The 24,180-nt window shown below is 40.0% G+C and overlaps 1 long non-coding RNA gene across 2 annotated transcripts in view; it reads left to right on the top strand.

Moving 5' to 3' along the window:
• The first annotated feature begins 23,524 nt into the window (after positions 1-23,524).
• Positions 23,525-24,180, top strand: part of LOC103671332 — a 38,742-nt gene continuing 38,086 nt past the window's right edge. For both annotated transcript variants that reach the window (XR_570845.1, XR_570844.1), the window contains exon 1: positions 23,525-23,902. This is a non-coding gene — a long non-coding RNA (uncharacterized LOC103671332). The remainder of the gene's footprint in view (positions 23,903-24,180) is intronic.

The raw sequence follows: 24,180 nt of genomic DNA, 5'->3' as shown, positions 1-24,180 counted from the left end.
CCTATTCATAAAGATCAGATGAGATTATGTCTATGAACCGGCGGTAAACTGTAAAGCACAAACGTAAGCAGATGATGCCAGTGGTGATTATGATGCTGTCTGACAACGTTACTCATTTTTAGACTAGAAATTTGGTCACAGGCTTCCATCTTCTGATTATTTTATGGTCTCGAGTACCTAGTTTGTACTGATACAGACTAGTGGTAGCCGTTCACTGGGATTCTAAAGCATTGTCTTCTGATTCCTCTGCCACTATTATCTAGAATTATTTAGCGAGCACACGCACACACAAAGATTTTTTTTTAACCTTCTGAATTTTCCAATCCACAGTTCCCGGATTAATTAGAAAATTGCCCCAATATCTCTTTTCTCTTTTCTAGTGTGTAGCATTTGCAGAAAGAAAATGCTAATTTGATGCAGAAAGCTGTTTAAAATTAGTCAAAATAAACCCTTGTTCCGGGCTGTGTGCACTAAATAATTCTCCCTGATCAAAATTGGAGAGGGTCTGGGAGGAGGGGAGAGAGGAAGTTTGCCGACGGACTTTCTCCCCCATCTCATTTCCAACCAGGTAAAACGGAGTTCGAAAGGCCCAAATTCTCAGCAGATCTGCACAGCACAGTAATAGCCTTTATGCTTGGAAATTTATGGGCCATGGACAGTTTATAAGAAACGATGTAGTTCATCAGAGAGCCAGACTGATGGAGCACATGGGAGCATTCTGCACAGGAAGTTGGGTTTTGGAATAATACTTACTTTGATAGAGTTGTTTTGTTAGCTAAGTAAAACAGTAGGGAAGCCAATGGCCACTTAGGCTTCAAACATAAATATATATTTATAAGTCACCCAGCTGCCTAATTGAGAGCCGTTGTGTTTTCGCTAAGTACGTCTTCACCAGAAAGCAGTAACAACAACAGTATGATCAGCAAAACCCCGTCTAGGCATAGATTCATTTAATCAGTCTTTGATAGTTTGGAGATAATTAAATGCAGTCTAAATGCCTCTGTCTTCAAGTCAGAGGGTGAGAAGATGGTTAGAAAGATGCTTTTCACTGGGGGGGGTGGGTGTTCTTTTGTATTTAAGGTGCAAAGATAGAAGTTAAACCCTTGCGTTACACTCCGGGCAGTGGAGGGCGATTATCAGAGATTTGAAATGGTGGTTCTGTGGACTCCTGATGGGGAGAGATGGAGAGCTCCGAGGAGCAAGGGTTGGGCATACAATCGTCTGATGCTTTCAGGTTTCACCGAAGAAGGTTAAGCAGGAGGTGGCTTGTTAAATTTGAGCAGAGAACTGGAAAATAAGATTTCACACTCCTGAGATGGGGAAAGCCGGTGAGTTTGGAGTTTGTCTGGGAGATTTGAAAAAGGTCGGGTGTGCTATAGTGTTTCTCAGATTGTATTTCAGCGCCTATGAGCGGAAAAAAAGTAGGTGCTATGGAAAAAAGCAAAGGGTCTGTGTACACACGCGCTCAAGTCAAGCGCGTGTGTACACAGGTAAATGGGCATTTTAAAACTCAGATAATTATTGGGCATGTGGAAATAAAATGTGCGGCCTCTTCTTCTTGGCTGGCCCTCCTCGAATTCTGGCCTCGCTAATGACGTTTTGCTACTGTGTCCTCCACTCACGTCCCCCCTTTCTGTCCCCAAGCCCCTTCTCCCCTTTATGGCCAAGGCTTTCATGATTTCTCTTTTTTGCTTGGAGACCTTGAACTAGCTCTGGATTGAAAGTGGCAGCATGGGAGTCCGGGTTCTAGTCTTTGGTCTGTTTCTCCGTGGGACCTTAAGGCAGGGCAATTGTCTTTCTTCCTGGAGGGAGCAGTAGGTCAGGCCTGAGGTCTCCCCTAGTTCAGACATGATATTATCTCAGATGAGGTCTCGTTCTTTCAATTCTCCTCCCTTCTTCTGGGCCAGGTGCCGCCCTCCTTAGCAATCGCTTTCTATAACAATTATTCACTTCCGCTTTTTGGCCAGTTCTTTATACTAATTCTCTTTTTCAATTGTTTCTCTGTTTTGTACTTCTGGTTTTACTTGTATCCTCTTTGCTTTTCGGTTCCCTCTTTTGAGATGAATTTTATCTTTATGTAGCAAGAATGTTTTTCCTCAAGTATTTATTTTCCCCCTAGCCTCAATGTTTGACCTTTCCTCGTGTAACATAACACTAAACGCGGTTCGGCACTTTATAAATATTTCTTGACTGATTGGTTTAATAAGATTCCCCATGTTTCAGACCTCCCACCTCTCTCTTTGACTTTGGACTCTGGGTCATCTCCTGTGTTTTTGGAATTGGAGAAAAAGTCGTTCTTCACCTCCTATGATCTGAGCGCTGGGTCGGCAGGCGGCACCTGTGCAATTGCTAGTGTTAAATCTCTGTTCTTAAGGGGGAGACTTCAGGGATGACCCAGGGTCGGTTCCCCTGCTCCCATCCAAAATGAACAGGAAACATAAAGGACATTCAGTATATTGGATAACAGTCAAACTTCTAATAGTTTGGTTGTGCTAGGAAAATTAAAACTTTTAGTGTCAGAAACTCTCACTTTCTTTTGGTTCCAACTTGCAGGAATATGAAATGGGAGATTTCTCTACTAAGAGTTACAAATGCTCCATAGTAATTACTCACTGGAGAGATCAAGATAAGAATCCTTAAAAGTATAACTTCACATTAGATCCATATTTCCTTGTGCCATAGAACACTAAAAGAATTTAATAGCTTGGAGAAAATGTTACTCATTGCCTATTATCTTGCTACTAATATGTGTATTTCTGTGAAGATGTGATAAATTTTGCAATATGTTAAATACATTTTCACATGTACTTAAATGGACTATTTTTTAAATCCAGGAAGGCAAATAATTGGTTTCTGTTAATTAACTTTTCTAAAAAATGGAACTCACAATAGTGTAAAATAGAAAAAGTGTTTTTCCTTAACTGGTATTATTATTATTTTTTTAAAGATTTTTATTTATTTATTTGACGGAGAGAGACAGCCAGCGAGAGAGGGAGCACAAGTAGGGGGAGTGGGAGAGGAAGAAGCAGGCTCCCAGCAGAGGAGCCTGATGCGGGGCTGGATCCCAGAACACTGGGATCACGCCCCGAGCCGAAGGCAGACGCTTAACGACTGCACCACCCAGGCGCCCCTCCTTAACTGGTATTATTGAATTTATTCGAAGATTCTCCAAGAGGCTTCATGTGTCTTATAGTCCACCATACTTTGGTTTTCAATTCCGCCATTTTGAATTTCCCTCAAAGAGTTGGTTGTGACTAGAGGCTAATGCCCTTGTCTTATGAGACCTCATAAACAGCAATCAGAACTTTCTGATAAATTAGGGGTTTGTAATTTATTAATAAAAAAAAGTTCATTATGGCATTTCCATGCCAAGTAATTTTCTATAACATTAGCAATAAGATTTATTCAACTTGCATAAAACTTCAGGAACACTTATGCTTGTTGGAAATGCCATGGGGACATTATAACATCTGCAACATTAAATAGTATTTGTTATTTATTCAATACTCATGATACTAGGTTAAATCCTCCTCAAAATAAATAGAATATTACAATCCAAAAGGTACAGATATTATAAAACTTGTGAATGGTGAGGAGTGTTGAATGGAATTGCTTAAAAAAACCCAACTATAGGGCATTACTCTTTTAGAGATATAAGATTGAAGAAAAGGAACTGATTGAATTTTCCTTAAGGTTTGCTGATGTATGTAAGTAGATGTCAATGTCATAAAGTGCAAAACAGAATATTCCCCCCATCTGCAAACTGTTGTCCAGTTTTAAACAGTTTGATGCCTATGTTTTATGCCTTCGTTCATGAGGTACTGTCACTTAGAACCGAACCTCAAGTGGAGTGAAATACTTTTTAGAGACAGGCGGCAGAAGGTTGGTTACTTTTGTTCTAGGTAAAAGGTTATATTGTTCAACCATTTTTGAGATGAAGGTCTACATGTTGGCTCTTTCCCTTCTAATCAAGTTTGAAAGTACAATGCCATTATAAGGCTTTATCATAAATAAGTGTATTGTTTTAATGTAGTAGTCTGCTTAGACATGATACCTACAAACATTCATGATGTTGCAGTGTTTTAAAAGTACCTTAACAGCCTTTGTTAATATGTATTCCCAAGAAAGCAGTATTTTTTAAAAGATTGTATTCATTTATTTGAGAGAGAGAGAGAAAAAGAGAGAGCACGAGCAGGGGGAGGGGCAGAGGGAGAAGCAGACTCCCCTCTGAGTGAGGAGCCCTCCTCGGAGCTGGATCCCAGGATCCTGAGATCATGACGTGAGCCAAAGTCAGGTGCTTAACGGACTGAGCCACCCAGGCTCCCCCCCACCCCACAGCAGTATTAATGTTAATCTCTGTTAATCTCGGATAAAGCTAGAAGTCTTCAAAGGTGCCTTGTCCATCAAAAGGGGATTAGAAAACGTCCACTGGTCCAGGGAGGTGAATATGATCTTGTCATATGCTGGGAAAAAGTATGGAAGAGTCATCTGAATGAAATCAAAACACTATGACCAGAAGAGGGGTCTGAAAGTTTCCTGTTCACATGGTTTGGGGACTTCTAGTCAATAAATTTTCCTAAAGTAAGTCACAAAATAGGCACTACTCTTGGGATCCTAGCAGGAGCGAATGAAAATTGCTCTGTTAATATACTTCCTTCCTGCCAGACTCCTCAGTAAAGGAACTCCCATAATGGATGACCTCACAAATGAAGACAGGAGCCTCCCTGGGGAGAACCAACAGCTATAACAAATAGGAGATCAGCAGCCTTGACGTTGGAAATTATAGAATAATCTAAATGAGTCAATATATTCAATATGTTAATTGACTTTAGATAAAAGAAGAAATCGAAATCATAAAGAAACATTCAAAAATCATGGAAGAAAAAGAGCCATATTTGTAAAAAGGCCAGATAGAAGTTGTGGAAGTGAAAAACAAAATACTGAAATTTAGAAAAATCCATTGACTTATTAGAAAGCCATATTGATTTAAACGTTCGATAAATAGAACAGTAGGACAGACTAGAGAACCCAGAAATATACCTGAGCGTGGATGGAAACTTGCCATTTGACAGAGGAAGCGTTCCAGATGAGGGGGAAAGGATAGAGTACTTAGCAAATGCCATTGTGTCAAATGATAACCATATAGGAAAAAGAAGATTGGATCTCTGCTTTATACTAACCACAAAATAAAATTTATCTGGATTAAGGACCTAAAAATATAAACAAAAGATTCAACCTTTCAGGGAAAATTGTAGATAAATATTTTGTCAGGGTCTAGAAGCATTTCTTAAAGTAGTCACACAATAAAGCCATTAAGGATAGGGCAGCTAGAGACCCACATGCAAGAGAATGAAGTTGGACCTATATCTCACACCGTGCACAAAAATTAACTAAAAAATGAATCATGGCTCTAAATAGAAGAGCTAAAACTATAAAACTCATAGAAGAAAAAAATAAGGACAAATTTTATTTTAAACTTGGAGTTTAACATTGGAGTTGGCAATGATTTCCTAGATATGACATCAAAAGCACAAGTAACAAAAGAAACAGATGAATTGGACTTCATCAAGATTGAAAACATCTGTGCCTTTATCAAAGGGCACTACCAAGAAAGCAAAATGAAAATTTACAGAATGAGAGAATATTGCAAACATATATCTAATAAAGTGCTAGTATCCAGGATGTATAATGAATTCTTACAACTGAACAATAACAAGACAGATAACCCAATTTTTAAAATGGGCAAAGAATTCGAATAGATGTTTACCCAAAAAAGATACACAAATGGCAATAAGCACATGAAAAGATGCTCAACATTATTGGCTATCAGGGAAATGCAAATCAGAGCCACAGTAAAATATCATACCATTTCACTCCCACTAGCATGGCTACAATAAAAAAGATGGACATTTGGAGTGTTGCAGAGTATGAGGAAAAATTGGAACCCTCATACTTGGCAGGTGGGAATACAAAATGGTACAGACACTTTGGAAAAGACTCCGGCAGCTCCTGAGAACAGACTTTCTGGAAGACTCAACAATTCCATACCTACACACATGCCCAAGAAAACTGAAAACATGTGTCCACCGAAACCTTTTACTTGAACGTTCATAGTGGCATTATCCGTAAGTGAAAACAAACTGAATTTCCATCAGTTGATAAATGGAAAAACAAAATGTGGTATATCCATGTAATTGAATATTATTCACCCATAAAAATAAATGAAGCACTGATACATATTACAACATGCATGAATTTTGAAACCAATAATCTTAGGAAAAGAAGCCCAGTCACAAAAGGGCACATATTGTATGGTTCCACTTATATATGAAATATCCAGAATAGGTGAATCCAAAGAGACAGGAGTAGATTAGTGGTTGCCAAGGGCTGGAGGGTGGGCTAGTGGGGAGTGATTGCTGATGCGTATGGGGTTTCTTTTGAGGTGATGAAAATGTTCTGGGATTAAATAGTGGTGATGGTTGCATAACTTTGAATATACTAAAACCCATGGAATTCTATGCTTTAAAAGGATGAATTTTATGATATGTGAAATGTATTTCAATTAAAAAAGAAGAATCAAGGAAAAGATTGATTAATTTTACGTTAAAATTTAAAGTAATGCCATATAAGAGCATAGATAACTAGCTAAGAAACAAAATGTCCACCAGGTAATATGCATAAGTCAAGAACAAGAAATTCACGGAAGAGAAAAACCAAATAACCAATAAACACATACTGATCAATGATATACAAATTAGAACAATAATGAGGGACTTTTCCATGTGTATTCAAGCATGTGTTAATGGGAAAAGTTAGAAAAATATGTATGTTTAACAAAGAAAGAATTGGTAAATAAATTATAGTAAATTTTGCAATGGAAGACAGTAGAATTATTAAAATGAATAAACTAGACATGTGTATGCATCTGGGTAAACCTCAAAATTATACGACTGAGTTAAAGAAGCCGTTCATAAAAAGATATGGATGGAATTATAACATACGAATTTTAAAAATATGTTAATAGGTAACTTGTACAGTGTATTTTTTTGCATATATATACTTCTGTACTAAAGGTATAAAAATTAGATAAGAACACTCAGCATCTTTAGGATATTGGATAAACGTGGGGAGGAAGGGAGATGAATGGATTAGGCAGAAGGGAAAGGGGAGCTTCCAGTTCATCTGTTGTATTTTAGTTCTTTCAAAGAAGTCAGAAGAATATATAACATAACAAAAATAATTGTTACATTTTGTTAATTGTTAAATATGATGTTTTAAATATTATTCTCTGTACTTCATTGTCAACATGACAGTTAAACATGGTGTCACGCTTATATTTATATAATAAGTTTTGTCACAGACTTACATGACATTTGCTTTTGTTTGTTAAATTGCCTGTTTGCGTCCTTCGCCTGTATTTCTATTGGCACATGCCTAATGTTGGTTGAAAATTCCGTTTGGTGTTGAATAACAGAAACCTGGAAACAGCAACTTAAGCAAATTGGAGGTTTTATTTTTTCTCATGGAATGAGAAGTCCAAAAGTCAGAAATCTAAGTTGGGTACAGTGGCTCCATGATGCCAGGGGAGAGAGGGACTCCCTGTGTCTTTCCACCAGCCACCCTTAGCTCATTCTTGTCACCCTTGGCGTCACAGGTAGCCGCTTTGCTTCTAGGTAGGAGGTGGTGGAAGTGCCACCTGTGTTCCAGGCAGGAAGAAGTGGAAGAAGGAAAGACAAAATGTATGTACCAATATGTCCCCCTACAACCCCCACCCTCCCGCCCCATACGTTCGTGTATTTTAAGAAGCCTTCTTGAACGTCTCAACCAAAAATGTCCCCTTTCTTTCTCAGTGGCCAGAACTCGGTCAGATGACGACCTCTACTGAGGAACTCAGCGGTACTTGTCTAACCCTTCCCCCAGACTGGGGTTCTCCAGACTGATCCTGAGAAGCAGCGAGTAAGCCTTCGCAGCTGACAAACAGGGATGTTAATGAGGGTGACGATTACAACAGGTGTCATTTATTGAGCGAGTGCTATATGCCAGGTGTGTGAGCTCTATACGTCATCTTGCTCCATCTTCACTGCAACCCTAAGAATTAAGTAAATACCTGTATTAATACCCATGTAAAGATGAAGAAATCGAGACTCGTGAAGGTGGAGTAACATGTCGAAGGAAACATGATGGCAGAACAGGAACTTGTGTCCAGGTCTGTCTGGCTTCGGGGCTGCCTGGGGCTATTCTGGTTTTATCACTAAAAAGTCTCACGTCCCAGGACCCACGTCAGTCCTGGAACAGTGAGGTCACCCAAGGAAGCTCAAACAGTATTAGGGTAGGAGTTCAATTAAAGTTTGTTGAATGGTTAATTTAAAAAATATTTTCTCTCTTTTTCAGAAAGGTTAAAGGTTTGCAATATATGGAGAATACAACCGTTCGTATTATGTATGTCTTTCTTTTGCCTTGTAGTTTGTAGGACTCTTTTTGCTACACAGTATTTTAAAGTTCTTTGTGTCTATTTTCCTTTATAGTTGCTTCCTTTGCTTTTCTGTTTAGATATTCTTCCCCGCTCCACCCAAAAGTTGTATTTTCTTCTGGTTCTTTGAGCGTTTACTTAGTAATTCAAAGTCACATGGGGGTGTGCCGGGATGGGCAGCAGTTTCGTGCACATGTTCCATTTCCCAGGTTTGGGTGAGTGTTTTAGAACTTTAAACTTAAAGGTTTGAAATGTTCGTCTCAGGAACTGATTTAAAATCCATAACATGAAGGAATGAAGACTCTTGCCGGTGCGTTCCCAATGTGCAGTGCACGTGTGTCTGATCTGCGGGCGGCAATCCTGTCAAAATGTGTCAGCTCATTTCATATTCTTTTTAACTATCCTTTGATTAAGGGAGCTCTGTATCAACTGATGTAAGCCTGCAGTCAAATAGACCTTCAAATTATTAGCACCTGGTGAGAAATGTCCTTCCCATTCTAAACACCAGTTCATCATGTCTTATTTGTAATTCACTTGATGATTTTGATATATCATTATAAATACTCTATGTGACTAAGTCTTTATACTGAAGCTTTGTTCTTGTGAAAATGGCAGAAAATGTGAATCGCATACTGTGTCCCTGATACAGATGTGTGGATCTAGACCAAGCAGGTGTGGTGCTAGGCCGAGATGATACATCACCAGCCCCACACGTCTCTCTGTTGGGAAACATGAGGTCGTTAGAGCTTGTCTTGCGCCATTGGCTCTAACTTAGTGTTCTAGCCAATGGAATGGGAAAATACTTGTGAATTCGCTGTTATTGACAAATAGTTATTAGAAGTGATTTTATTATAAACAAAATTAATGCTCTACTCCAGACGTTAGCAAACTTTTTGTAACGAGCCAGATGGCAAACCTTTTAGGTTTGGCTGGCCGTAGGTGTCTAGGTGCAATTATTCAGCTCTGCCTTTGTGTGGCCATAGACGGCGTGTAAACAGATGGGCGGGGCTGTGTTCCAATCAACTGTTTACAAAAGCAGTTGGTCTGTATGATTTGGCTGATGGGCTGTAGTCTTCCAGCTGCTGGATGGTCAACGAGATCATTCCTTCACAACGGAGTTTTACTTGAAAGGTGGGAGTCAGTCACTACTCTGGAAAATATTAAACACGTGTTCCTATCATTGGTCCTTGAAGACTTTGACTTCAGTGTCTTAAGATTAGATTGGAAAGCCCTTTGAACATTTTTGGAAGAGAAGAATCATGATGTAAAGAAGAAATTGTTTGTTAGGATTGGTTATACAAATCTCGAGCAAACAGCTAGTGTCTCAAAGTTTCTTTGATTTAAGTGGCCTATAATTTTCTTCTTAAACCAATCTATCTTCTGCCAGAAAGCTGGGCATAGCTTTTAATTCTAGTGGGGTCCAGGCTTAGAGGCAAGGAAGCATATGGGTACCATACATTTGTTAGAGTTTGTCTCTACGTAATCACAAAAATCGAATACTCCAGAATTCTGTATAACAAATTTGGATGGTCTACTTTGATGCTCAGAGTTTCAAATGCAAGATTTTTCCTTAGTATTACCTCATGCTTTACTAGATCAGGATGATTGACAGAAACTTGCTTCTGTTTTCATAGATTTTCTTCTAGTACAGATTGTAATCTGTGCATCAGTCTCTGATTGGATGTAATCACATTTCAAAGCTAAATATAATTATATAACTATACATATAACTATATAAATATAGACAACTCTCTCTTCTGTGTGTGAGTGTGTGTGTGTGTACGTATTCAAATCAGTCTCTTATGGACTCCCAAATATCCATGAATATTTATTCCTGCAAAATTTGAATGTTATCAGTGCTTAAAGGAAGTTTCATGCTTTGAAAAACTTCCCAGTCTGCGATAGGGCTTTTGTGGTTGTTGTTTGTTTTCATACTTTCAGCAAGTACTTGTTATTCTTTGGTGTTTGGCTTATTTTTGGAGACACTCCCGAAGCAACTGGAGATGATACATATAAAATAAATAAGGTGGATGTTCAAGTTGCAGGTACTATTTTTGTTCAGAATTACAGTGTGATATTAAAAAGATGGACTGAGTTTTTGTTCTGTCTTATGATGTAGTTTTAAAGGATTTTCAAATGTCTTAAGTGGCGGAAGCATCCCTGGATTACGCATTGCCTCCTTACCTAAATTTTTGAAGGACAGTTTCCATTTGGTTATGGAAGCTAATGTGTATTTTAGAAGTCTCATTACTCTATATTTGTACATTATGAAAAGAGCCCTCTTATTCTCCCTTAGAAAGATAATTTAAACAAATATAAGAAACGGTCAGCACATTCGTAATTTGTATCTCCTTCAAGAAATCTGTGGATGCTCTGCTACGAATTGCCCTCACCTGCCTGACATGATGTACTTTCGTCACGGGAGTATTCCTCTTGAGTTACTGAAACCTATGTTGTCCTTTGTGGGTGGTATTCTGGGGGCGACCAGTGAGGGGGCAGGAAAAACAGTTCTTTATTTTTCTCATCATGGAGTCAAGTGTTGTAAGAGAGCAGGCTGGGGCCCATGGTGGGGGCAGGGTGGCAGGGATAGAGGCATAGTCAGGAAGGAAGGGAAATGTTCAAACGGACAATATGTGGGATTATTTTTATTTCAAATAGATTTAACGTGAGGAGGTTAAAGCCTCAGAAATAGAAGCAACAATGAATAAGTTTGAATTGAGACTATGGAACATGTCTTCCTTTGGTATGTTTCTCTTTCTCTCTGTTAAAATACACATGTGCCACTTTCATCCCACATAAATACAAAAAATGACTGTTATTTTTCTAATTGCAAAATAAATACATACTTAATGAGGAACACTTTTAAAACAAAGAAGCAAGCGATAAAAATTACCCATCGTTGGCCAACAGACACATGCAAAGATGCCCAACATCACTCATCATCAGGGAAATGCAAATCAAAACCACAATGAGAGATCACCTCACACCTGTCAGAATGGATCAAATCAAAAACACAAGAAACAACAAGTGTTGGTGAGGATGTGAAGAAAAGGGAACCCTCATGCACTGTTGGTAGGAATGTAAATTGGTACAACAACATGGGAAACAGTATGGAGGTTCCTCAAAAAATTAAGAATGGGAATGCCATATGATCCAGGATTCCCGCTACTGGTCATTTACCCAAAGAAAATGAAAACACTAATTTGAAAACATGGATGCAGCCCTATGTTTATTGCAGCATTATTTACAATAGATACGGAAGCAACTCAAGTGTCCATCCATAGATGACTGGATTAAAGGATGTGGTGTGTGTCTATATATAATGGAATATTAGTCACCCATAAAAAAAGAATGAAATCTGGCCATTTGTGACAACATGGATGGACCTAGAGTATATTATGCTAAGTAAAATAAGTCAGACAGAGAAAAGACAAATACTATAAGATTTCACTTATATGTGGAATCTAAAAAACAAAAGAAATGAACAGACAAAAACAAAAACAAAAAAACCACAGACTCTTTAATACAGAGAACAAACTAGTGGTTGCCAGAGGGGAGGTAGGTGGGGGGTGAAATAGGTGAAGGGGATTAAGAGGTACAAACTTCCAGATTTAAATAAGTCAGTCACAGAGAGGAAGAGTACAGCATAGGGAATATAGTCAATATATTATAATAACGTTATATAGTGACAGCTGGTGACTACTCATTTTGGCAAGCACCGAGTAATGTATACAATGGTCACATCAATGTTGTGCACCTGAAACTGATATAACATGGTGTGTTGGTTATACTTCAATAATAAATTTTTAAAAATCACAATGAGATGTCATCTCACATCAGTCAGAATGGCTAGTATCAAGAAGACAAGAAATAACAGGTACTGGCGAGACAGTGGTGAAGAGTGAATGGAACATTCAAGCACTTTGGTGGGAATGTAAATTGATGTAGCCACTGTACAAAAAATTACCTATCATTGATCACACAGAAATATTCACGGTAAAACTTGAATGTTTGTGTCCTCCCAATTATCTCCTTTTCCTCCTTCCTTCCTCCCCTTCTCTTTTTTCCCTTCTTTTTATTTCTGTTAATTTCTTGTTTTTATAAAAAGGAAGACCTGTCACATTAAATACGATGTTTCATAAAATGCCATGTTATATAGCAGTATATCTATCTCTTACTATATCTCTTTGTCATTTCCTCCAACATAATTTAAAAAATAATTTTAAATAGCTCTATTTTTAATTATAAAGCAATACATATTTATTGCAAAATAATTTAGAAATATACAAAAATAAAGGTAAAAATCTTCAATACTACTGCCAAAAGTTGCTGACATTTGTTCTGGAGGGTGCTTAAAAGAAGTTATTTCGGGGCGCCTGGGTGGCTAAGTCAGTAAAGCGTCTGCCTTCCACTCAGGCCATGATCCCGGGGTCCTGGGAACCACCCCCCTGACCCCCCTGAATCCTGGATCTTTGCTTGGGAGGGGGTCTGCTTCTCCCTCTTTTTCTCTCTCCTTCTACCCCTCCCCCCTCATGTTCTCACTCACTCTGCTCTCTCTCTCTCAAATAAATAAAGAACAAAGAAAGAAGGTATTTATGCTAAATTAAGCTTGGAAAATTTTGGATTAAATGCATTTAAACAGGGTTTCTTTTGCTGTGGGAATTCGCAAAGCCTTTAATATGCTGAAGTGTATTATGGTCCACACAAAAAGAAGATGAAATGTAGAATTTCTCGAACTTATTTGTCCCAAGAATGCTTTTTTCCGAAAGATTTTTTTTCTTTGAAGCATACTTTGGTCAACAATGTTCTTTACACACGCGCACGCACACCCCCCCCCCACCCCACAGAGGCATACTCAAAAATCATTATTTACTGATTTCTAGATGATTATTTTAACAATTAGATAATGAACTAAATTCTAGGTCATTATGTTAATAATTGGATAATGAACTACATATATCATGGATATCTATTTATACCAGTACATGGGGGTCCACTTCATCCTTTTTGGTGCTATAAGTATACCACTGGTTGTACCTTAAACAGCTCCTGATTGATGGATGTTTAGTTATTTTCTATTTTTTTTGCATTTGTTAAGTTATGTAGAAATTAACACCTTGTACATCTCTTTCTGTAAGTTTGCCCAATTATTTCCTTAGGATAAGCTCCTGAAAAAGATCTAGCCCAGACCTTTTAATTTATCTGTATTCCAAGATTTGTTTCTTCACGCAGGAGGGTAAGTGTTTCATAAAAAATAGGCTGAGGATTTAGTTCAAGCGTGTTTACTCCTGAAGTATGAACTAGTAGCAGCGGAGTAGGCTGTCGGAAATGTAGTTTGCTAAATACTTGAAATTACTCATAAGATTAATATGCATTTATAAAAGAGTAGATATCAAGATGTTTTTTCAGTATGGAAACTGGGAGCTGCCCTCATTAAAAAATAAGGGGAAAAGGCAAATTCAAAAGGCATTGTTTCCCTCACCCCCTTGTAGAGGATCAAAAAAGCTTAGGAGGAGCAATGCCTTCTGGTTTTAAATGGGAAGGAAACACGTTTTAAATTCAAGTTAAGATGTAGACATAGATCCCTACTATTTCTATGAAGGATTTGCCTCTTCTCAGTAATGAAAGCCTGAAATACTCTATCTCGTGTTTTATTAGTGTTATGACTCCGTTCTGTCAGGGGCCCCATAAGATATTTCACTGGACTTTACATAGGCTGGAATCTCATCCTGCTTAGAATAGAAAGTAAAAAAGCACATCTGTTTGATAAAATTTTCTCTGTCTGGAATTGGAGTCTGCTTTGAAACATTTGAACAATTATATACAGGACTGAGCAAAGGCTATTGTTTGCTTATGTGGTAGATTGAGATCAAGAATGTTAATGTTATCTCCAAGAACACTTTTTAATTTATATCAAAATTGTATAAACAGGGTCACCGGGGCTAAATGGGATGTCAATGACCTATGAAGATCAGAAAGTAAACAAAAGATCTTAAAATAAGCATGTAACCTGAACACCTCAGAGTTGTTGTATATTGAAGGGCAATTGTTTACAAAAAGAAAGGGAAAATTACTTAGTGCTAATTCTGTTTCTGACAAGCCCCTTCTTCCTCAGTCCATCAGCAGAATGGTGGTAGGTCGGAGTTCACTCTGCCTGTTTGGAAGGGCTGTGGAGAAAACCAACATGAACTGTCCTTTCTGATCATGATGGCGCTCAGAAGCCTACCCATTTCCTTTATGGGGTTGGCTAGCTTCAGGCCAAGTTCTTTCCTCAGGATAGGTGTTGTTGAGGTAGGGGGTAGCCAGGGGATCTGCGTAAGATGAAAGGATTAAAATATGGCTGGCAGGAAGAGATGGGTAGATTCACTAAGGTGCATGTTCGAGGATCTCTTTGAAGCCCAAACCTCCGTCTTCAAAAGGAATTCCAGCCAGATGGGGAACAAATGGGAACATGTCTTTGGGTGGGTAACCCGCAGAGTTTGGGTTCAAGGGTGGAGGAGTGCTGAGTCCGGAAAAATTTCATGAGAAAAACACAGTGAATTAAGAAAAAGAAAGCAGATTTTCATCATGGGTTAACATATATTTTAGATCTGAAACTGAGGCAAATTAAAAACTCACTGGAGTAAATAGTTTTCCCTTAAGAAACAAAAGATATATCAGCCCTCCAAGCTGGCAAGGACGTGATTCAAGGGGCCATATAGTCTAGTGATTATGTGCATAACTCTGAGGTCACACTGCCTAGAATTGAATCCAGACTCCTAGTTACACTGTGCGATCCCAGGGAAGTAATTTGATCTCTCCGGGACTGAAAATGGGAGCAATAATAGTATCTACCTGCTAGGTTGCTCGTGAAGATGAACTAAGTTACCACATGCAAAGGGTTCGGAACAGTGCTTACCATGTAGGAAGCACTCAATAAATGTTAACCATTAATTTCAACATTAGACACGCTAAGATGGATAAAAGATAGTTATTCCACTGCCTGCCATTTCACCTGATAGCTTAATTTATTTGGTTCTTAATGACTTTTTTTAAGGGGGGAAGGGATAGAAGGAGAGGGAGAGAGAGAGAGGGAGAGAGAATCTTAAGCAGGCTCCACACCCAGTGTGGAGCCCTACACGGGGCTTGATGAGGGCCTGAGATCCTGATGCGGGCCTTGATGACCCTGAGATCCTGACCTGAGCCAAAATCAAGAGTCAGACGCTTAATGGACTGAGCCACCCAGGTGCCTTGACTTTGTGATCTTTAAGAGTCACCTTTCTAAGTGTAAATCATCCATAGGGTCCTACCCAAAGCCGCTATCACTTAATGATGGATAAAGATGTGGCATATATATTTATATATATAATGAAATATTACTCACCCATAAAAAATGAGATCTTCCCATTTGCAACGACATGGGTGGAGCTAGAGAATATAATGTTAAGCAAAATAAGTCGGTCGGAGAAAGACAAATACCATATGATTTCACTCAAATGTGGAATTTAAGAAACAAAACAAACAAGCAAAGGGGGAAAAAGAGAGAGAAAGAGGCAAACTGAGAAACAGACTCTTAACTACAGAGAACAAGCATATGGTTACCAGAGGGGAGGTGGGCAGGGAGGGGGGAATGGGTGAAACAGGTGATGGGGATGGAGAGTGCACTTGTGATGAGTACCAGCTAATGTAGGGAGGTGTGGAAACGAATACAACACCGTATGCTAACTAACTGGAATTTAAATAAAAACTTAAAAAAAAAACCCACTACCCTAGGGGTTCATTTGCCATCCGTGCTGCCTGGATGGGTCACCACTTCAGGAAGAGGTAGAGGGCTGGGGCAGTGGCTAGCTCCGAGGGCGAACTAAATCCACCCATACTTCGTACCAAACTTCACACACCAGTTACAGTTTTGCTAACTGAAGTGGAATTCTCAAGCTTACAGAGTTTCGGTGCAAAGCACCAGAAAAAGAATGTGCCCATATCGTTCCGTGAGACCAAACAGATGGCTGTGATAGCTTTTCCGGTTCCTTGCCTGAACCTTAAGGAAAAGAAAGCATCCCGTTGGAAGGAAGTCATGAAAGGGGAGGGACTCATGAGAGAGTTGTGCAGGTTGCTTGTGAAAAAGACCATGCGCAGGAGTTCAGGCACGTCGGCTTTGGATGCAGCCTGTGGAAAGCCAAGTCAGCCCATGGCCGAGGCTGCAGGCTGGCCAGGCACATGCTTTAGGGGTCAAAAAACAGGAGAGATGGGAAGGGAAGGACACCCAGACAGACACACTCATACACAATCAAAGACGAAGCTATTTTATAAACTATCTTATTGAAATATCAAATTATATCTTATTATTTAGTATTTTTGCTTTTGAATTACATATGACAGAGTAGGACATTATAATCTTTTCAGTGTTTGATCCAATCTTACAGTGTTGGTCTAATCTCAACTGTGAGAATGTTCAGGGGACCAAGACGTGCATCTTTAAAGTCAAAGGCAGTTGAAGCATTGTTTTACTAGAACAGTGATTTTTGAGCTTTTGATCTCAGTATCCCTATACACTCTTAAAAATCATCGAGGACTTTTGTTTTGTCGTTATATCCATCCATATTTACTGTAGTAGAAACTAAAACCGAGAAAAAAATGAATTATTAACTCATCTAGATAATAACAACCCCATTTCATATTTCCATAAATAATATTCTTTTTTTATGAAAATGCATTTCCAAAAACAAAAAAAAAATTAGTAAAAAGAGTGGTAAGATGTTCAGCTTAATAGACCACAGGTTCTCATATCTGATTTTGTGTTCAATTTGTTGTGGTATTTCATGACCCATAGTCTCTGGAAAACTCCATCATACTGTAATGATAGAAGAATGACCATTCAAAAATCATCTCAGTATTATTGTGGAAATAGATTTGAATTCACAGACTTCCTGAAAAGATCTCAGGTCTCCAGACCTCACTGAGAGAATATTCTAGAGCAAAGGCTTAGGCTTGGCCAGGACTGCTTGACCTGATTCTATTGTTTCAGGACTATAGTTTCCTGATTCTACGAGGCCCATTTCTTCACACTCTGAATTTGGGATATGTCTTACATTAACAGCGTTTTACAATAGCTGTTGTGACATAGCTGTCATTGCCTGTGCAGGCATGAACTGGAGCATGGTTATTCATGTTGTCACCATTTTGTTTGAATTATGTGCGTTGTTGCTATTATGTGTTGAGTTTAATTGCTGTTTAAAATTTTTCTTTTCAGAACCTACAGTATAATGTGGTGCTGAAATAAGGAGTTACTGTAGAAAGTTACTGTAGAAAGGCAAAGATACAGAACAGTGGGGCATAAATTTGATACTAGTGAAGCAATTTTGGAAGGATGAATGGAATCATGTATTTTCTTGCACAAGACTGGGAGTGCTTTATGGTACACAATAAGGGAACAGACCCACAAGTAGCTATGGCTGTATCGTATGTTGTTACTGAGCGATGTGCAAAGTGATTACCTACCACATGCCAAGCAATACACTTGAAGACACACGGCATTGCCAAAGCTCTTGGTATGGAGGGAAGCTGTTGCACCACATTGAGAGGATGGCGGGACCAATTTATGCATCATGCGGGGTTATCATTAAGGAGAGGGCGTTGTAGTTTAACTGGCAGTATTTTTTTCTTTCTCAGACATCCATGACATAATTCCTTTCTTACCGGTGGTGTAATCTTAGATTCAGTGAAAATTTTGTAACAATGGTTTTTAGATCTATAGTAACAAGGTAACACACATTAGGTGGCTTAAAACCACAGAATTGTTTTCTTTCAGAATTCTGGAGGCTAGAAGCCTGAAATCAAAGGTGTCAGCAAGGTCATGTGTCCTCTGAGGCTTTGGGAGAATTCCCGCTTGCCTCTTTCTGGTTACTGGTGGTGGCCGTCAATCGTTGGCATTTCTTGGCTTCTAGCTAGCTGCGCCATTCCAGTCTCTGCCTTTGCAATCACAGGGTATTCTGTGTGTCTCTCTTCACATGACAGCAGTCATATTGGAGTAAGGGCTCCCCCTGCTACCCCAGTATGCCATCATCTTAACTAATTACATCTACGATGATCCCATTTCCAAATGGACTCAACATTTTGAGGTACTGCGGGTTAGCCCTGCCGCATATCTTTTGCGGGGGTTGGGGGGGGCACACAATTCAACCCATAACAAGTGCGAAGGAATATACCGAGTCTATGGCAGAGAAAACTCTATGTGTTCACAAATTCTGTTTCATAGTCTTCCCTCCCGGGCACAATACAATTTGTATTTTCTAGTCCCCTGGGGGTAACACAAGACCATGTGATTAATTATGGACAATGAAATCTGCGAATGAGAGATGTGTGGGACTCTTGGGTTGAGGGAGGGAGAACGGCGTGACTCACAGTATGTGGATGGCCCTTAGGGAAGCGAGCACGAGAGCAGTGCGATGGGATCCGAACAGCCAGCATCTGTGAGTCACCGTATGGATGGGAAAGCACCCCATGATGGAGAGTGGTCCCCTCGACAGTGGTCTTCGTGTCAGGGAGAAACAAGCGTGTCTGCATTAAACACTGCGATTTTGCAGTCGCTTGTCACAGTGGCATGATTTAGCCCATCCCGATGAATACAGAGGATGAAGCAAGGGGGGGGTGAAATGAAACTGTGAATTTCCACATCATTTTCTACAAATATCTACCAGTTCTTTCAAAGGATGAAACACTCCTTTCAATACCTAAAAATCAATTAATATAACAAACCATGTCAGTAGAGGGCAAAAAGCCCATGTAATCATGTCAACAGATGTAGAGAAAGTATTTGAAAAAAATCCAACACCCTTTTATGATAAAAACACTCCACAGGGGCGCCTGGGTGGCGCAGTCGTTGAGCGTCTGCCTTTGGCCCAGGGCGTGATCCCGGCGTTCTGGGATCGAGCCCCACATCAGGCTTCTCCACTGGGAGCCTGCTTCTTCCTCTCCCACTCCCCCTGCTTGTGTTCCCTCTCTCGCTGGATGTCTCTCTCTCTGTCAAATAAATAAATAAAATCTTTAAAAAAAAAAAAACACTCAACAGACTAGGAGAAATGAACTTCTTCAATCTAATAAAAGGCATTTATGAAAAACTCATAATACAATTAAAATATGATTCAACTTGAGGTCCTAAAGGGTGAGGTATTTCTTTTTCTTTTTACTATTTTATCGCCCAGAAGAGTGACAGGCTCACACATACTACTTTTCAGAAGAGCAACATCTCTATTTTAAAGGTTTATTTATTTATTTTAGAGAGAGAGAGGGAGAGAGAGTATCTCCAGCAGACTCCCCACTGAGTGTGGAGCCAGAAACAGGGCTCTATTCTTGACCCTGATATCATAACCTGAGCCAAAATCAAGTGTCAGTGGCTTAACTGACTGAGCCACCAGGCGCCACTCGACATCTCTATTTTATTTTATTTTATTTATTTTTTATTTTTTTAAAGATTTTATTTATTTATTTGACAGAGAGAGAGACAGCCAGGGAGAGAGGGAACACAAGCAGGGGGAGTGGGAGAGGAAGAAGCAGGCCCCCAGTGGAGGAGCCTGATGTGGGGCTCGATCCCAGGACTCCAGGATCAGGCCCTGAGCCGAAGGCAGACACTTAACGACTGAGCCACCCAGGCGCCCCTCAACATCTCTATTTCAAAGATAAAATTAAAAATGCTTACTTGTCCTGGTCAGAATAGACTAGGTCATTCTTCATGAGCAATTCCCAAAGCTTAGAGGTTTATAAATAGTAAGAGTTTATGTTTTGCTCTCATGCCACGCCATGGAGGTTGGCTATGGGCTCCACTCCACCCACAGCTTCTGGTTTAGGACCTATGCTGAAGTCACTATCTCAAATATTGGTGGGTTTTATGACAGAAGAAAAGAGCTCTGGAGCAGCTGAATGTTCCAGCCTGGAAGTGACACATGCCATTTTTGCTTACACTTCATTAGACAGAACCAATCATATGGTACAACCCAACCACAAGGGGTCCTGGGTGTGTAATTCTTCTATGGGCTCCCCAAACAATGAACTTCAACTGTGTGATGAAGAGATTAATGGATTAGCTTATTGTAAAAAAATTCAAATAGTAGAAAAGTAATGCCCCAGAGATAGCCACTGTTACCAAATTAAGTTGATATATATTTTCTAGACTCTTGTAGACCTACACATATGTGCTCACACATACATATAATTTAATTTAAAAGCATCCCACTGGAAATGCTATTCTATAATCTGCTTCTCCCTGCCCTTATCCATATAGCAAGGTTGTATTTCTCTGTGTCCAGACTTTAAGTCTACCCCACATCTTTTTTTTTTTTTTTTTAAGATTTTATTCATTTATTTGACAGAGAAAGAGAGAGAGCACAAATAGGCAGAGTGGCAGGCAGAGAGAGAGGAAGAAACAGGCTCCCTGCTGAGCAGGCAGCCCGATGCGGGGCTCAATCCCAGGACCCTGGGTTCATGACCTGAGCTAAAGGCAGACGCTTAACCAACTGAGCCACCCAGGCACCCCTACCCCACATCTTTTAACTGATGCACACTATTCCACTTTGTGGATGGACCATGGCTCGCTTAATTGACTCCTTATGGGGAACATGTAGGTTCTTTTTAATTTTTTTTTTTTAAAGATTTATTTATTTATTTATTTGACAGGCTAGAGACAGCCAGCGAGAGAGGGAACACAAGCAGGGGGAGTGGGAGAGGAAGAAGCAGGCTCCCAGCGGAGGAGCCTGATGTGGGGCTCGATCCCATAACGCCGGGATCATGCTCTGAGCCGAAGGCAGACGCTTAACCGCTGTCCCACCCAGGCGCCCCGATTCTTTTTAATTTTTGATATAAGTGAACACTTGTAATCAATATTGGGTTTTTTTTTTTTTTGCAATCAATATTCCTGATTATACATCTTAGCCAGCAATAGATATTTGTGACAACTGAATGAAGAGGACAAAAAAATAATGTGAATGAAGATAACCAATTGCCAGTGATTTAGGACTCCAAACACATAGCAACTTAAGAAAAAAAGATATTATTCAAACCCTTTTGCATGGTTCAGCATATTTCAGAACGGCAAAAAGGCATCAGAATTCCTAACTATGTTAATGTCGCAAGTCATTCACATTAGCATTCCTAGAGTTCCCTTAAACTCCTGGATTCCTGTTCAAGTAAAACGTTTGCTTGATTATAAAATGTGACATCCCCTTTCCGAGTCCGTGGAAACCGGGTAGATTGCAATACTCTTGCCCTATCGGAGAAGTCTGAAGCCCCAGAGAAAAGAACCTGATGGTCCTGTGACTCCTCATTCATTTTTGTCTTCAGTTCCAATTCTTTAACCGTGTTTAGAAAATGACTAGTGATTTAAGTAAGAAATCTGAATCTCAAGATAGTCAGGGTTTTAGCAGTTTAAACCCATCAAGAGTGTGCTAGCTTGCCAAGCTTTGTGATTATGGAGGTGTTTACAGTCCCAGGAGGAGAGTGACTTTGGTCAGCTCTCAGTTTGGAGGGGTTAAGTAGTTTGTAGTTGGTGGAGGGGGTGAGAGGGGGGAGGGTCCTGTGGAAGATAAATGAGTTCCTCCATGTATGAACTTACTCCCCAGGCTACTCAACTCAGCTCAGCTCTCCCGGCAGCCCTGCTGGGGTCCTCACTGTGAGACACTCAGCACCTCGCTTGGAGCCCTGCAGGAAAAATAAACCCCACTGATCGAGCCAAAATAGTGGGGAGGGCTTGAGTAGCTTTAGGACATTCTGAATCAGGGGAAGAAAGCAGAGTGGGGAGTGTTAAAGATAGGCTGGTGCCCATTGTTCATCTTTTCCACATGAGCTTTATAAGGACTCCTCACAAAAGATAACAAAGCAACCAGAAAAAAAAATTATTCTTAGTCAAGCTAATCTATTTCCTTTTCAGTTCAAGCTGCATAGGGTATGCATAGCAAATGAAAAAAAACCTGTTCGATTTTAGCAATTTTGTTGATGTAGTTATTTTCTTAGCTTCTGTGTGTGTGTATGAAGAGAGAGAGAGAGGGAAAGGAAAGAATAAGGGGGGGAGGTTTTTTTAAAAAGGATTTATTTATTTATTTTAGGGAGTGAGCAAGCATGAGTTGGGGGAGGGACAGGGGGAGAGGGAGAGGGAATCTCCAGCAGACTCCCTGCTGAGCACGGAGCCAGTCACAGGGCTTGATCTCATGACCTGAGCCAAAATTAAGAGTTGGATGCTCAACCGACTGAGCCACCCAGGCCTCCTGGGGGGGAAAGTTAATATAATCAGGAATCACAGCAAATTATTATTTCTGATTTAGAAATAAGGAGTAGGGGTATATTAGCCCAGGCTGCATAACACGGTATCACAGACCTGATGGCTGAAACAATAGGAATTTATTTCTCAGAGTTCTGGAACCTGGGAAGTCCAATATTAAGGTGCAGGCCAAGTAGGTTTCATTCTGAGTCTTCTTCTCTTGGCTGGTACGAGGCTGCCATCTTGTCGTGGGCTCACATGACCTTTTCTTTGTGTGTGCAGAGGCAGAGAGACAGAGAGCCAGCATCTGGGGCCACTAATCCCATCACGAAGGCCTCCCCCTCATGACCTCATCTAACTCAAATTACCTCCCAAAAGTGCCATCTCGAAATACTGTGACACTGGGGGTGAGGGTGTCTACATATGCATTTGGGAGGGACACAAACCTTCAGTCCATAATAAAGGGTGTGAAATTCTTTGCTTGCCATTTAGTCCCCAAGAAGTTCCTGGAAAATCGAACTTAAAATTTCGATTTGTATATTCTCTAACCTAAAAACCTCCACTCTAAAAATGATGGACATGCAAACATTTCTCCTTTGCCCCTTCATCTTGCATGGGGTAGAACTTCTCCACCTTCGAAACACCCTCATCCCTCATATAAAATCCTTACATCTATTTTTTTTAAATGGTGGATTCCAGTGAAGATGAAAGGAAGAAGCAAGGAGAAGCAGGGAAAGCCATACTTGCAGTGCTGATCCTAGGGGCCAACCCCTCGATACCCTCCTGCTTGCCAATTATCCTCCTTCCTCTACTTTCCAAATCTTTAATTTGACTTCATTTTGTTATCTACCTGAAATCCCACAATTGAAGGGCCATTTGGGCTAACAAGCATTAGCTTTTACAATGCAAATGTGTGTGTGTGTGTGTGTGTGTGTGTGTGTGTGTGTGTGTAGGAGGAGAATGCCATGTGAACGGACTATTCATTATTCTGACAATAGAGGAATATTGGTCAATCCAAGTGCTTTCCTTCCCAGCAGATGGCTGAGGCTAGTTCCACCGAAACTGCAGAAGTTGTCTGAAGGGAGAAGAGCTGGAGCGAGGAGCAGCGGATGTGGGGAGAGAGCGGATGTGGCACAAGTGTGTTCACCCGAGCACATCGCACCTTGAAAAGCGCTTGTCCCATCATGGGCATGCCACATATTTGTTGGGTGAGTGAAAGAAAGAAAGCCTCTTGAAATATCTTTGTAGAGGATACCAGAGGGTGAGTCTTCAGCCTTGTAAAAGGCTGCTAACGTAGCCTAACAACTTCCTCTCACCGTTGCTGAGATTACCCAAGTGTGACTCTGTGTTTTCCTTTTCCTCTCTGTCGGTCCTTGCTGGTCTCACTCGGGGAGGCTGCCTCTTCTGTTTGTATCACTGTAGATAAACTGTTTCACTCTGCAACTTGCATTTAAAAACTAACGGGGAACCTCTTGAAAAAAAAAGA

This window comes from Ursus maritimus, unplaced genomic scaffold, assembly GCF_017311325.1.
Source record: "Ursus maritimus isolate PB19 unplaced genomic scaffold, ASM1731132v1 scaffold_6, whole genome shotgun sequence".
Classification (NCBI taxonomy): domain Eukaryota; kingdom Metazoa; phylum Chordata; class Mammalia; order Carnivora; family Ursidae; genus Ursus; species Ursus maritimus.
The sequence above is the reverse complement of the archived record's forward strand: the minus strand, read 5'-3'. Positions and strand labels throughout refer to the sequence as shown.